The sequence below is a fragment of the Phascolarctos cinereus genome, unplaced genomic scaffold (assembly GCF_003287225.1).
Source record: "Phascolarctos cinereus isolate Bilbo 61053 unplaced genomic scaffold, phaCin_HiC Scaffold_1;HRSCAF=81, whole genome shotgun sequence".
Classification (NCBI taxonomy): Eukaryota; Metazoa; Chordata; class Mammalia; order Diprotodontia; family Phascolarctidae; genus Phascolarctos; species Phascolarctos cinereus.
The window spans coordinates 18,995,946-19,008,190 of record NW_027555514.1 but is presented as its reverse complement, the minus strand read 5'-3'; the positions used below and the strand labels follow the sequence as shown (position 1 = coordinate 19,008,190).

General features: G+C 45.2%; 1 protein-coding gene across 3 annotated transcripts in view; it reads right to left on the bottom strand.

Annotated features, from left to right (window-relative positions):
* CREB5 (cAMP responsive element binding protein 5) overlaps positions 1-12,245 on the bottom strand; it is a 509,250-nt gene that overhangs the window by 388,332 nt on the left and 108,673 nt on the right. The gene's annotated exons all lie outside the window — the stretch shown is intronic.

The following is a 12,245-nucleotide window of genomic DNA, read 5'->3' as shown; positions in this document are numbered from 1 at the left end:
CGGGCTGCTGTTGAAAGGCCTCTCAATCAAAGAGGCCACTTCCAAAATGGACGCTGGCACTTTCAAGATGGCAGCCAAACGGTGCTCGGGTGGGTCATCGACGCTTCTTTCTAGCTCTCAGGATAAATCAGCAGCTTTAGGGGGCCATAGGAAGAAGGCTGGGTGGGAAGTCAGACAACCTGGGTTTGAATCAGCCACTCTTGGCTTGGGCGATGGAGTAAATCACTGCAGATCTCTGGGCCTCAGTTACCTCTGTAAAATGAAGGCCTTGTACTCAACGACAGCACATAGTAGGTGCTTTGTAAATGACGTCAAAGATGATCTTGATGAAAAGCCAAATCATTTTCTCCACGTGTCTAGCGTGCCCAACGTGACGTTTTAACATTCTTGCTAGGCTTAATTAGGAAGTGAATCTATCAGTCAATCAATTAACAAGAATTAATTAAGTACCTATCATTGCAGAATGGTGACTGCAGCCATGAAATTAAAAGATGCTTGCCTCTTGGAAAGCTGAGGCGAATCCGGACAACATGCTAAAAAGCAAAGCTATCACCTTGCCAGCAAAGGTCCATATATTTAAAGCTATGGTTTTTCTACTAGCAATGTACGGCTGTGAGATTTGGACTAGAAGGAAAGCTGAGCGCCACAGAATTGACATTTTTGAATCGTAGTGCTGGAGAAGACTTTTGAGAGTCCCTTGGACAGCAAGGAGATCGAATCAATCAAAAACTAAAGAAATTAACTCTGACTATTCACTGGAAGGTCAAATACTGAAGCTCAGGGGCAGCCGGGTGGCACAGTGGATAGAGCACCAGCCGTGGAGTCAGGAGGCCCTGAGACCTCAGACACTTGACACTGACTAGCTGTGTGACGCTGGGCAAGTCACTTAACCCCATTGCCTAGCCAAAAGAAAAAAAAAGAAAAAAGAAAAAGAAAAGAAAAGAACAAATACTGAAGCTTAAATACTTTGGCCACAGAATGTGAAGATAGGACTCATTGGAAAAGACCCTAATGTTGGGAAAGATTGGAGGAAAAAGGAGAAGGGGATGGCAGAGGATGAGACGGACAGATAATGTCATGGAAGCATTGGACGTGAGCTTGGACAGACTTTGAGAGAGAGTGGAGGGCAGAAGGGCCTGGCATGCCATGGCCCATGGGGTCACAGTCAGACATAACAATAATAATAACAAACAAGCCAGGTGTACAGCATGGTAGAGTGCACACAGGGCTGGTGTAAAAGCCCAGATCACCCGGGTTCATGTCTCAGTTCTAACACGTACTGTCTGGGTAAAACTGGGTGAACTGAAGAATGTCCACCTGCATTGCTAAAGGGAGTTTCCTCACCAGGAAGTTCCCAATACCAGTGAAATCACAGATCTACTCTTTCTCCTTGGGTGGCAGACATTTTGCTAGGTACGCCAATACAAAAGTGAAATGGCCTCTGTCCTCAAGGAGGTTACACTCTACTAAGATAAGAAAGCATAGATACAAAGTAATTCCAGGGAGTGGAGGAAAGCATTAACCATAAAGGGGGAAAGGAAAACCCTCATTGAGCTGAGCCTGGAATAGAACTGGGGAATTCCTGGAGGGGGGTGAGGAGGGAAAAGATTCCAGGCATGGTAGACAGCCCATGCAAAGGCATGGAGACAGAATGTCACACCAGGCAGAAATAACAGCTGTTCAAGAAAACCAGGAGGCCTGGTGGTCCTAAGGCCAGAGGCCCAAGCGTATGAGGATTGGAAATGAATTGGTTAATCACAACGCTTGGCCCATAGCTTTGAGTTAGTGCGAGGAAATGACCATTTGAACCTCACAGCACTACCAGGCCCCCTCATCCCCTACAAGAAGTGAGGAGCAGGGAATGCAGAGCATCTGAATCCGTCCTGGTTCCAATCAGTTTGAAGATGCAAATCTCAGAGATGCTCCAAGGGAAAGTGGATAGCTTTCTGTTTTCTGATATTTTGCCCCAAGGAGTGGGGTGGAAGTGGTACAGGGACTTCAGGCCAAAAGAAAAACAAAATCACTCACTCACTCACTCACACACACACACACACACACAACACACACACACACACACACACACTTCTGTGAATTATCACTAACTCACATGGAATCTGGCTGGGCCAGGGGGAGAGGGCCTCTGCATTATTCAGACAATGGTAAATCTTGAGGCCTGGACTGGTAGGCCACCATCATCCCACATTTTCTTTGATGACCACTCTCTCCTACTCAGTGCAAGAAGTTTGCGTTGGGGGGTGGGGGGTACACAGGACCTGGGTCCCAGAAGCCCTCAGCCCCATCAGTATGCAAAGAACTTCCCGATAGCCCCACCTTCCACAGGAAGGTGGTCAGATTCCCGAAGCAAATTGTTTCCATCCCTACCTTAGCCAGACTTACTTTTCATTTACACTGTGGAGCCTTTGGGCCAAAAGACACCTTCTGATGAGGTGGATTTCATTTTCATTTTTGACTTTTAGTCATATGAAACATCCCTCATGTCTCTATAAGAGACAGGTTTAGAACTCTGGAGCATTAAAGAGAAAGAAACAATTACCTCTGGAGAGAACCTTGGGAAGTCTGAAGTCCAACTGATACATGGAGATATGAACATCCAGAAAAAGGAGACTTGCCCAAGGTCAAACTCCTCATCTGGGGACAGAGCCAACCTTTAGCCCAGGTCTCTGGAGTCTGCTATGAGTGAGAGTGAGTGAGTGAGTGTGAGTGTGTGTGTGTGTGCATGCATGCGTGTGTGCACGTGTGTGTGTGTGTGTGTGTGTGTGTGTGTGTGTGTGTGTGTGATGCACAAGAACACAGATGCCATGTGGAAGGGACCTGGGAGGTCATCTCACCCAACCACCTTCATGATACCATTGGGGAAACTGAGTCCCATACAAGCAGAATGACTTATCCAAGATCCCACAAGTCGTAAGTAAACAGAGTCGGGTCCCCTGGCCCTCTGCACTGAACTACGCTACCCCTGTTCTCAGTGGCTTTTGGGGGGAATCGAGGACTCTTCTTTACCCAACATTCTGCCAGATTTCAGCATTTCAGTCTTCCTTTCTGGAGCTGGGCTTTTTCCTCTCACCCTAAAATAGAAGCTTCGTCTTATAGTAATTTTTAAAAATCTGGGCTGGGAAGGGGAAAAGGGGCGGGGGGCGGGGGGGGGTAGATGATCTGTTCTTCCTGTTTGCCTCCAAGAGTCAATGAAGAACAAGGCAGGCTGAGCCTCTGCTGCAGCTGAGATCCAGTCAACCAGGAACACTGGGCGGCGTGCTCAGAGTCTGGAGCTGCTTCATTCTCAGCTGGCAAGCCATTCCTTGGGTGCTCTGTGTGCCTGCACTGCCAGGATCCCGAGCTGGCTTAATGGCCCCAGATCCTTGCCTGGCCTGTCTGCCTCAGGACAGGTAATGGGATTTGAACAAGTCGGCAGCCTGGCCCAACCTGGAATAACATCATCTGGATGGGAAAAGGAGTCAGTCCTCAGAACAGGGGAAGGGGAGGAGGCCGCCCTTTTGTCTGCCTGGAAATCGATTTACAGAGGAATATCCTGGCCAAATAATTCGATTGGGCTCCTTCTTATCTATGCTAAATCAGCCTGATGGGAAGGCGGGCCTAGACAGCTACATTCCTTACCAACTAGAATTGGGAGCCTGAAACTTGGGTCATAACAAGTTTTCTGAGCTCTTCTACTTTTACAATGGATGGAGGCCTACAGCTAGAATCAGGAGGACTTGAGTTCAAATCCAGGCTCAGACATTTACTAGCTGTGTGACCCTGGGTAAGTCACTTAACCTCTGTTTGCCTTTGTTTCCTCATCTGTAAAATGGGGATCATTATAGCACCTACCTCTCACAGTTGCTGTGAGAAACAAATGAGATAATAGTTGTAAACCCTAAAGCTTTATGTAAAGGCTAATTAATGTTATTATTTACTATTATTACTAGAAAATGAGTACTCTATTATGACATGATAATGGCCTAGCTTGGTCCTGGAGGAGAGCTGAGAACGTTCACCTCCTTCCTTTCACTGCAGAGGTGGGGGGCTATGGGTGTGAAACAGTACATACATCTCTACCTATCCGGCCATCACTCTTTCTCTATCCGACCAGAGATGGATATGAGATGAAAAGGGGCACAGGTGCTCTGGGGGATGGCAGGGGCTGCTTCATTTTTGTGTGTACACAGTATCAGGCAAAATACTTGGAGCACAGCAGGTGTTTAAGAAGACCTAAATAACTGACTGACTGAGCCATGAAGATTATATATATAGACAGACCAAGTGGGAAAGACGAAGACCTCGTAAAACAATAATAAGAGACTGTATCAATGTTTCATATTATGGCAGTTAAGAGAAGAAAAAAATCCCATGGGAAGGGAAAGGAAGGGGAGGGGAAAGAAGGAAGGAAGGAAGGAAGGAAGGAAGGAAGGAAGGAAGGAAGGAAGGAAGGAAGGAAGGAAGGAAGGAAGGAAGGAAGGAAGGAAGGAAGGAAGGAAGGAAGGAAGGAAGAAGAAAGGAAGAAAGGGAAGGGGGGGAATGAATGAAGGAAGGAAGGATGAAAGGAAGGAGAGAAGGAGGGAGGGAGGGAGGAAGGGAGGGAGGGAAGAAGAGAGGAAGAAAGGGAAGGAGGGAGGGGAAGGAAGGCAGAAAGGAAGGAAGGAAGGAGGAAGGGAGGGAAGTAGGAAGGAAGGATAGAGGAAAGGAAGAAGGAAGGAAGAATGGAGGGAAGAAAGGAATGAGGGAGGAAGGATGGAAGGATAGAGGAAAGAAAGGAGAGAAAAAAGGGAGGGAGGAAGGGAGACTTCTCACTCTATGTGCTCAATAAAGATAACCTGAGGCTGGCAAGCCTCCAAATTCTGGTTGCTGGTCACTTGTCTAGAAAACGTGCTTCCATGAAAGGTCTTGAAGTTAGAAAACCCATGGGCCAAGTCCCAGCTCTGCCAATTTCTAGCTCTGTGGCCCTGGGCAGGCCATTTCCCCCTCCAAGCCTCAGTTGTATCACCTATAAAATGAGTAGACTGGACGAGGTAGTACCTAAGGCTTCTTCTGACCAAGCGTCTAGGATTCTCCGAGGATGGGCTTGTGCTACAGACTGAATGGTAATGGCTGGAGATGTGGGAGCCCAGAAGGTCATGGAAAGAGAGGAGAATGGAGTTGGGGGGGTAGGACTGGGCCTCATGGACCACCCACAGTTAGGGATTGGGAAGGAGAAGAGACAGCAAAGGCTTAGTCACTAAGAGAGGCACCGGGCCAGGACTCTGGATTCAAAGGCTTCTGGAGTAGGAACGGACCTTAGAGACCTTTTAGTCTAACTCCCTCATTTTGTATGGAGGAAAATTGGGCCCTGAAAGGTCATGAGATCCGAGGACCATAGATCAGAGGTGGAGGGGACATGGGAAGCCATGAGAAAACTAAGTGCCGAGGAGCTTAAGACTTGGCAGAGCTGATCTCCTGATCCCCAGGTCAACACCTGGCTTTTCTTAGAGCCTTAGTTTTAAAACAGGAACACCAGCACCTACACAGAACCTATGTTGTTGTTCTATATTGTTGTGAGGCTCAGATGAGTCAATGTATGTAAATCACTTTGTAAATTTTAAAGTGCTGTGTAAATGTCAATACTCATCATTACTATAGAAAAATCATTCTTCTCTTTTTCCTTAATGGGGTTCAGATAGAAAACATCCAGGGACAAATCACTGTTCTGCTGTTTATATTTTTCCTATTTAGTGGTCTGTGGATCATTGTACAGGTGGATGAAATAACTGCTATTTGCAATTGAGCAAAAATATTAGAATGCCAGGCCATCCTCCTTTGCCTCCTATGACTACCATTATCATCAATAACATTATTGATTACTTGTGGAAGTCTCTCAAAATTTCTCAAAATCTCTGTTTCTCAGTATTAAAAAAAAAAGACCCAGTAATTAATGACTGCTGTCACCATTTACCAAGTATGTCCTGGCTAACTAAAACACTCCAAATTGAATTAGTGACTCATAATTTAGGGTCATGATGCCACAGACAATCCACATTCAGTCCAACAAACATTTCTCCAATAAGTACCTCTGATGTGCAAGGGACCATAGTAGGCACTTGGGAACTTTCCAGCATCAAGCTATGCACATGGAGGTATGATGACTGGTGCCATACCTAAAAAGGAGGGGGAAATTAAGATAAGAAAACATCATTTTCTTGTGCCATGTCCCTGGTATAAATGGAGGATCCCAATGGGCTCCATGTTGGCTTCCACTGGAGTCCTTAGAGTCCTGCTGACACGACATATTGCCTATAGAAACCCTAGCACCATAGCTAAGAGCATCTAATAATAGGGACGGAAGGGGAAGGAAACAAGCATTTATTAAATGCCTACTGTGTGCCAGGCATTGTGCTAAGTGCTTTACAAATATTATCTCATTTGTCCTCACAACAACCGTAGGAGGTGGGTGCTGTCTATTTTTTAACAAATGAGGAAACTGAGGCAGACTGAAGCTAAGTCACTTGCCCAGGGTCACACAGCTAGTAAGTGATTGGAGGCTGGATTTAAATTCAGGTCTTCTTGACTCCAGGCCCAGAGCTCTATCCACTGAGCTGTCTACTATGGAAAGAAGATCCTCTCAGTTTGGGCTCTGACCTCTCAAGACCTATAGTTAGTATTTAAAAGCACATCTTCATCAGATCATAGACCTTGAGCAGGGAAAAATCTTGGAGGACACTGAGTCCAACAACCCCCATTTTACAGATCAGGAAAGTGGAGTCTATAGCCCAAGGCTAGCCTACTAATCAGAAGGCCCTCTGACTCCAAGCCACTGCATTTTAGCAGCACCATTTGTAAACTCAGAAAAGAGCAGATCTCAAGTCTGAGATCACATTAGGAGATAGTTACAGAAGGAGAAACAGAATCCAGATCCTCAGAGCGCATGTCAACATTCTACTCACTAGAAACACTAGTGCCCTTCTGTTTCCCATTGATTCCTCTCTTCAAACCAGACTGCAGGCATTCCCATGGGTGATACTCAGCCATCAGGCCTCTTTCCCTTCGAGGCCCCATCAAAGACAATGGGATTTGAAGGTAAAGAGTGGAGGTAACCCAGGGACCAGAAGGTGGTTTACGCTTCAAGTCAGGGGAAGGGCCGTGGGATTTTCTGATGGATGGAAAACTACACACTGTCATCTCCAATAATTTTGTCAATTGGTGTTTCCTTTCAGGCAGGCTGATAAAAAAAAAGTCAGAGATCAAAGACAGTCTCAGCTGGGCAAGGGCAGTAATGTAACTAAAAACATTTCAAATGAGCAGGCTCTTTTTTCTAATCTCAAAATACAAAAAAACTCCCGTGAGACTATTCACCAGTCAACTACCGGCCTTAGATGCATTTGGTGATATTGTCAAAATCTGCAGAAAAACAGCGTTTAGGTTCCATAGAGTGTTTTGGAAGCTTCCTTGTTACGGATGACCCTGGCTGAGCTATCTATCACCTCTGTCCATTCCAGTGTGTGTGTGTGTGTGTGTGTGTGTGTGTGTGTGTGTGTGTGTGTGTGTGTGTGTGTGTGTGTGAGTGTGTGTGTGTGTGTGTGTATGTGAGAGTATGTGTGTGTGAGTGTATGTATGAGAGTGTGTGTGTGAGAGTGTGAGTGTGTGTGTGTGTGTGTGTATGTGTGTGTGTGTGTGTGTGTGTGTACTTTCATGAGCCTCACTTCCCTCATCTGTAAAATTAAGGTGGGGGGACCGTTCTGGCTTTAGCTCTAAGATCCTAAGCCATTTCATATTTCTGAGCCTCAGTTTCTTCATCTGAAAAATGGGCAGTTGGACACGGTGGCCTCTGGGGTTCCCTCCAGCTTCAGACTTCAGATCTCCTAAGGCCTCTTTCAGCTCTAAACCAATCATCACATGACTGTAACGGTCAATCCACAATCACTGAGTCGGTAACAGAGAGCTTTACCTGTTGGCCTGTGTTAACGTCCTTGGCTTTCTTTCTCAGCTCACCTTCCCCTCTCCTGAGAGTAGGCTGTCCTCACTCAGGTGCCTGGAGAAAGCAGGGAGGAGGGAGCCCTGCAGAGGTCCCCATGCCATCCGGGTTATCAGCTAACAGGCTCTCCAGGTATGGGGCTTACTCAGCTTGCGCGGCCCCCTTTCTGACCGACACTGACCCCGCGGTGCCCCTGCTCTCTAACTGGGGCCCAGAGGTCCTCAAATTGCAGCAGGTCCCACATTCCCATAAATCAAGCAGCCCTGGATCCTCTGGGGAAGGGCTGTACTTTTCATCATTTAGGCAGGAATTCAAGTGCATGGAAATGCCCTAATTTGCTCGTGCTGTGTCAGCATAATGAGTCAAATACAGTCCTGGGGGAGAAGAGGAACACTTAGTACTTACATATACACAGGGCATTTCATCTTCAGAGTCTTAAACCATGTTATGGTGTAATGTTGTATTTCACTCAGCAAGACAAAGGAGATCATTTCAAGACTCTGTTCCCCCTTCTTTCACACACACACACACACACACACACACACACACACACACACACACACACCCCTCCAACCAGTTCATTCTCACTATCTGACATCTAGTGGTAAAGTTATCATCACAATTATTATTACTAATAATAACAATAACAGCTAGCATTTATATAGCACTTTTGGGTCTGCAGGACACTTCATATGTGTTTACATTTGATCTGCATAACAACCCCATGATATAGGTGTTATTATTATGCCTATTTTGCAGATGAGAAAAGTGAGGCTGAGAGGTTAAATGAAAGAGTCTCCACTAAAGGGAAACAATAATAAGAATAAGAAGCACCTCTAGGAGAGGGGAAGGAATATTGATTCTTATCGGTACAAGACTTCGATTCAAAATCCACCTTCCTAGTATCCATGTAATCCACCCTTAGTTTCTACATGACCTTGGACCAGTCATTGGGTCTCATTTACCTCCCCTGTAAAATGAGGATGTTGGATTAGGTGACCTCTGAGATTCGCTCTCGACCTAAATCTATAGTCCTCTTTTTCTGTGGCTTTTTCCCATCTTCTTTCTGAGCTACTCTAAAACAAAACATAGTAAAAATGATAATGTTTCTATAGCACCTTAAGGTTTACAAAGTACTTTATAAATATTTTCTCATTTAACGTCATGACAATGCTGGAGGTAGGTGTTATTATTATCCCCATTTTATAAATGAGGCAGACAGAGATTAAGTGATCTGCCCAGAGTCACCCAGCTAATAAGTTGTCCAAGGCTGGATTTGAACTCAGGTCTTCCTGACTCCAGGCTTTATCTACCTATCTTCAGATACTCTTAAAATCAGTATGAATCCCATAGGCCAACAGCTTTTGATTCCTGGCCAAACGCTAAAATGTATTACAGAAAGGCTCCTGTCTCTGGCAGATGCCAGCTCTTTGACCCCGGACATGTGGCTTAATCTCTCGGTGCCTGAGACAACTCTCCAAGGCTCAGTCGCAGAGTAGGAACTGCCCTGTATTCATAGAGCAAACTTCCCCAATGGGAGTCCCTATGCCAATGAAGTCACAAGTCCAGTTTCCCTCCCCCCATCAAATAAAATTATGAAAGGGATGGTTGGTGAATGTCTCAAAAGAGACAGCAAACCCAGCATGGCTTCATCAAGAAAAGGTCAGAGCAGGCTGACCTCAGTCTTTCTCTGACAGCTCCCTAAATTGGTAGGCAGAGCAAAGCTACAGATATTAGCTGACCTAGACATGAACAAAAGATAAGGCAAAGTTCCTCACTCACGCTAGCCTTAGGGACAAAATAAAGAGTGTGCCCTATGTACCAGGATGGCTGGACATAATCAGAGAGCATCTGAGCAACTGGAACCCAAGAGGGAGCAGTCATTGACTGCCCTGAGGATAACAGCTTGGAACGAGGTCCCCCGTGGAGGACCCAGGGCATCTGGGCAGACATCTGTGCTGTTGTCACATTTTCTTATCAATGCCTTGGATGCAGAGGGAGATGACATGGCTACCAGGTTTGTACATGACACCAAGCTAAGCATGATAATTTACCTGGTTGATGGGAGTGTCCAAAAAGATCTCAACCAGCTGGAATCAAATCAGACAAAACTTATACAGACAAAGGTAAAATCTGACCCAAATTAAAAACTTATTTCACAAATACAGCTGTTGTTTAATGGAAACTCATTTGTAAAAGGTCTGGATTTTTTTTGTTGCTGTTTTAATTTATGGATCAAAAGTAGAGAGGTCCTGGGTGGTGCAGTAGATAGAGAGCTGACCCAGAGTCAGGAAGATCTGAGTTCAAATCCAGCCTCAGACACTTACTAGTTGTGTGACTCTGGGCAAGTCACTTAACCTTGTTTGCCTCAGTTTCCTCATCTGTAAAATGAGCTGGAGAAGGAAATGGCAAACCACTCCAAGAAAACCCCAAATGGGGTCATGAAGAGTCAGACATGACTGAAATGACTGAACAATAATAATATTTGACATTCATTTTTTTTAAATTTTGAGTTCTAAATTCTCTCCCTCCTGCCTGCCCCTCTCCCACTCAATGAGAATTGGAAAATATTTAACAAAATAAATAAAAATACAATAAAACAAAGATAACATCGCATTTTAAAACTAAGCCTGGATTACTGGCCCCCATCTCTATGTGAGTTTGATAACACTGGTTTAGATAGCATGGAAGGTCCCTGAGAGTCTATGATTAGATCCCAAGTTGAATAAAAGCGCCCTTGTTTTCCCTCATTTGACTTGTAGCCTTCAAATTCAGGCCACAGAGTCATGTCTGAAGAAGCTGAGGGCTTAATCCCCATAGAGGTCATTTAAATTTATAAACAAACAAATTGCCCTCAACCCTGGTTGCCATCTTGAAGATCCATGCCATTGAGTGACTCAGAGATTGGGAGAAGCAAGAGTTACCTATGGAGTAGAATGGCCTTGCTGCTGTTCATGGGCCACTGAAGAGTGACCGGCAAGGAGAGGGTTTCTGAGCTCTCTGGGCTGATAAAGTGAAATCCCACAGAACAGACTATGCTTAAGACAGTGCCTCTCCCATAAGCAACCTGAGATCACTCGCAGTCACTGGGCTATTCACAGCTTATTTTTTTAACAAAGAGCTCATTTTACAAGTTACAGTTTAAACACTTGAATTTAAGCTAGCTAAAGCAATGGAAACTGAAACAGAAAAAAAAATGAAACAATTACAGAATGCTCATCTGTTGTGAAATGAACCTAGTCCACAGACCTGGGTTCATATTCTCCTCTGGATCCCAACACTTAAACTGCACAATTCAATTTAATTCTGGAATTCAATTCACTTCAGCAAGTCTTATTAAGCACATGTTAGGTACAAGAGAAATGGGATTCAATTAGAAAGCACAGGTTTAATAAGAAAGGCTTATGGACATGCTAGCAGAGCATAATGTGTTAGGTTGCAATGAAAGTGTGTGGTCTATGTGTTTGCATTCTTTATGTAGGGAGAAGGGAATGCAAGCTGTCATCTGGGGTGCAAGTGTGGGTGGAGAAGTAAGTTGAAAGCCTAGGGCCTGACGTGGCAGATTTTCCTTCCCTCTCCAACACATATCCCTCCCTGTTCTTCATCCTCCAAGGAGCTCATAGGGTCACAGACCTAGGGCTAGAAGGGACATCGAAGGTGATCTAAGCCAGCTCTGTCATTGAATGGATGAAAGCTTGAGGCCCAGTGAGGGAGATTAACCTAAGGTTCCATACACAGTAAATGACCAACCAGGATTAGAACCCAGAACCTCTGACGACTCCTAGGCCAGTAGCTGTCTCCATTATATGAGCCATCACCCTTTATAAGGAAACTGGCAGAGTCAGTCCTGAAGTTCATAGACAAGGGACTATGGAAATACCCTCAACATACCTATGTCTGCCTCCAGCCAAGTTGACCATTCTGATCTTGAACAAAACAAAGTTGGAGGCAGAGGGTGGAAGATTCCATAATGTTTCCCTTACCTAATGCTCGGCACATGAAATTGTTGTAGAGTTGAGAAGGCTATAGAGGGTGGGATAAGTCACCCATCAGAGTTCAGGGAGGAGATAGGACAACAATATCGGAAAATCCCCTTCCTATCCTGACAGACAGACTTTTTCCAGATGCTCTTCTAATCAAACTCATCAGGAGATCTACATGCCCCTGTGCCTGACAACCCTTCCCAATCCCCTTTGTCCTGCCTCCACAGTCACCTACCTACCACATTTCTAGCTCCAAAATGTACAATGGTTATCATGACAAGGTAAAGCATATCCAACGTTAG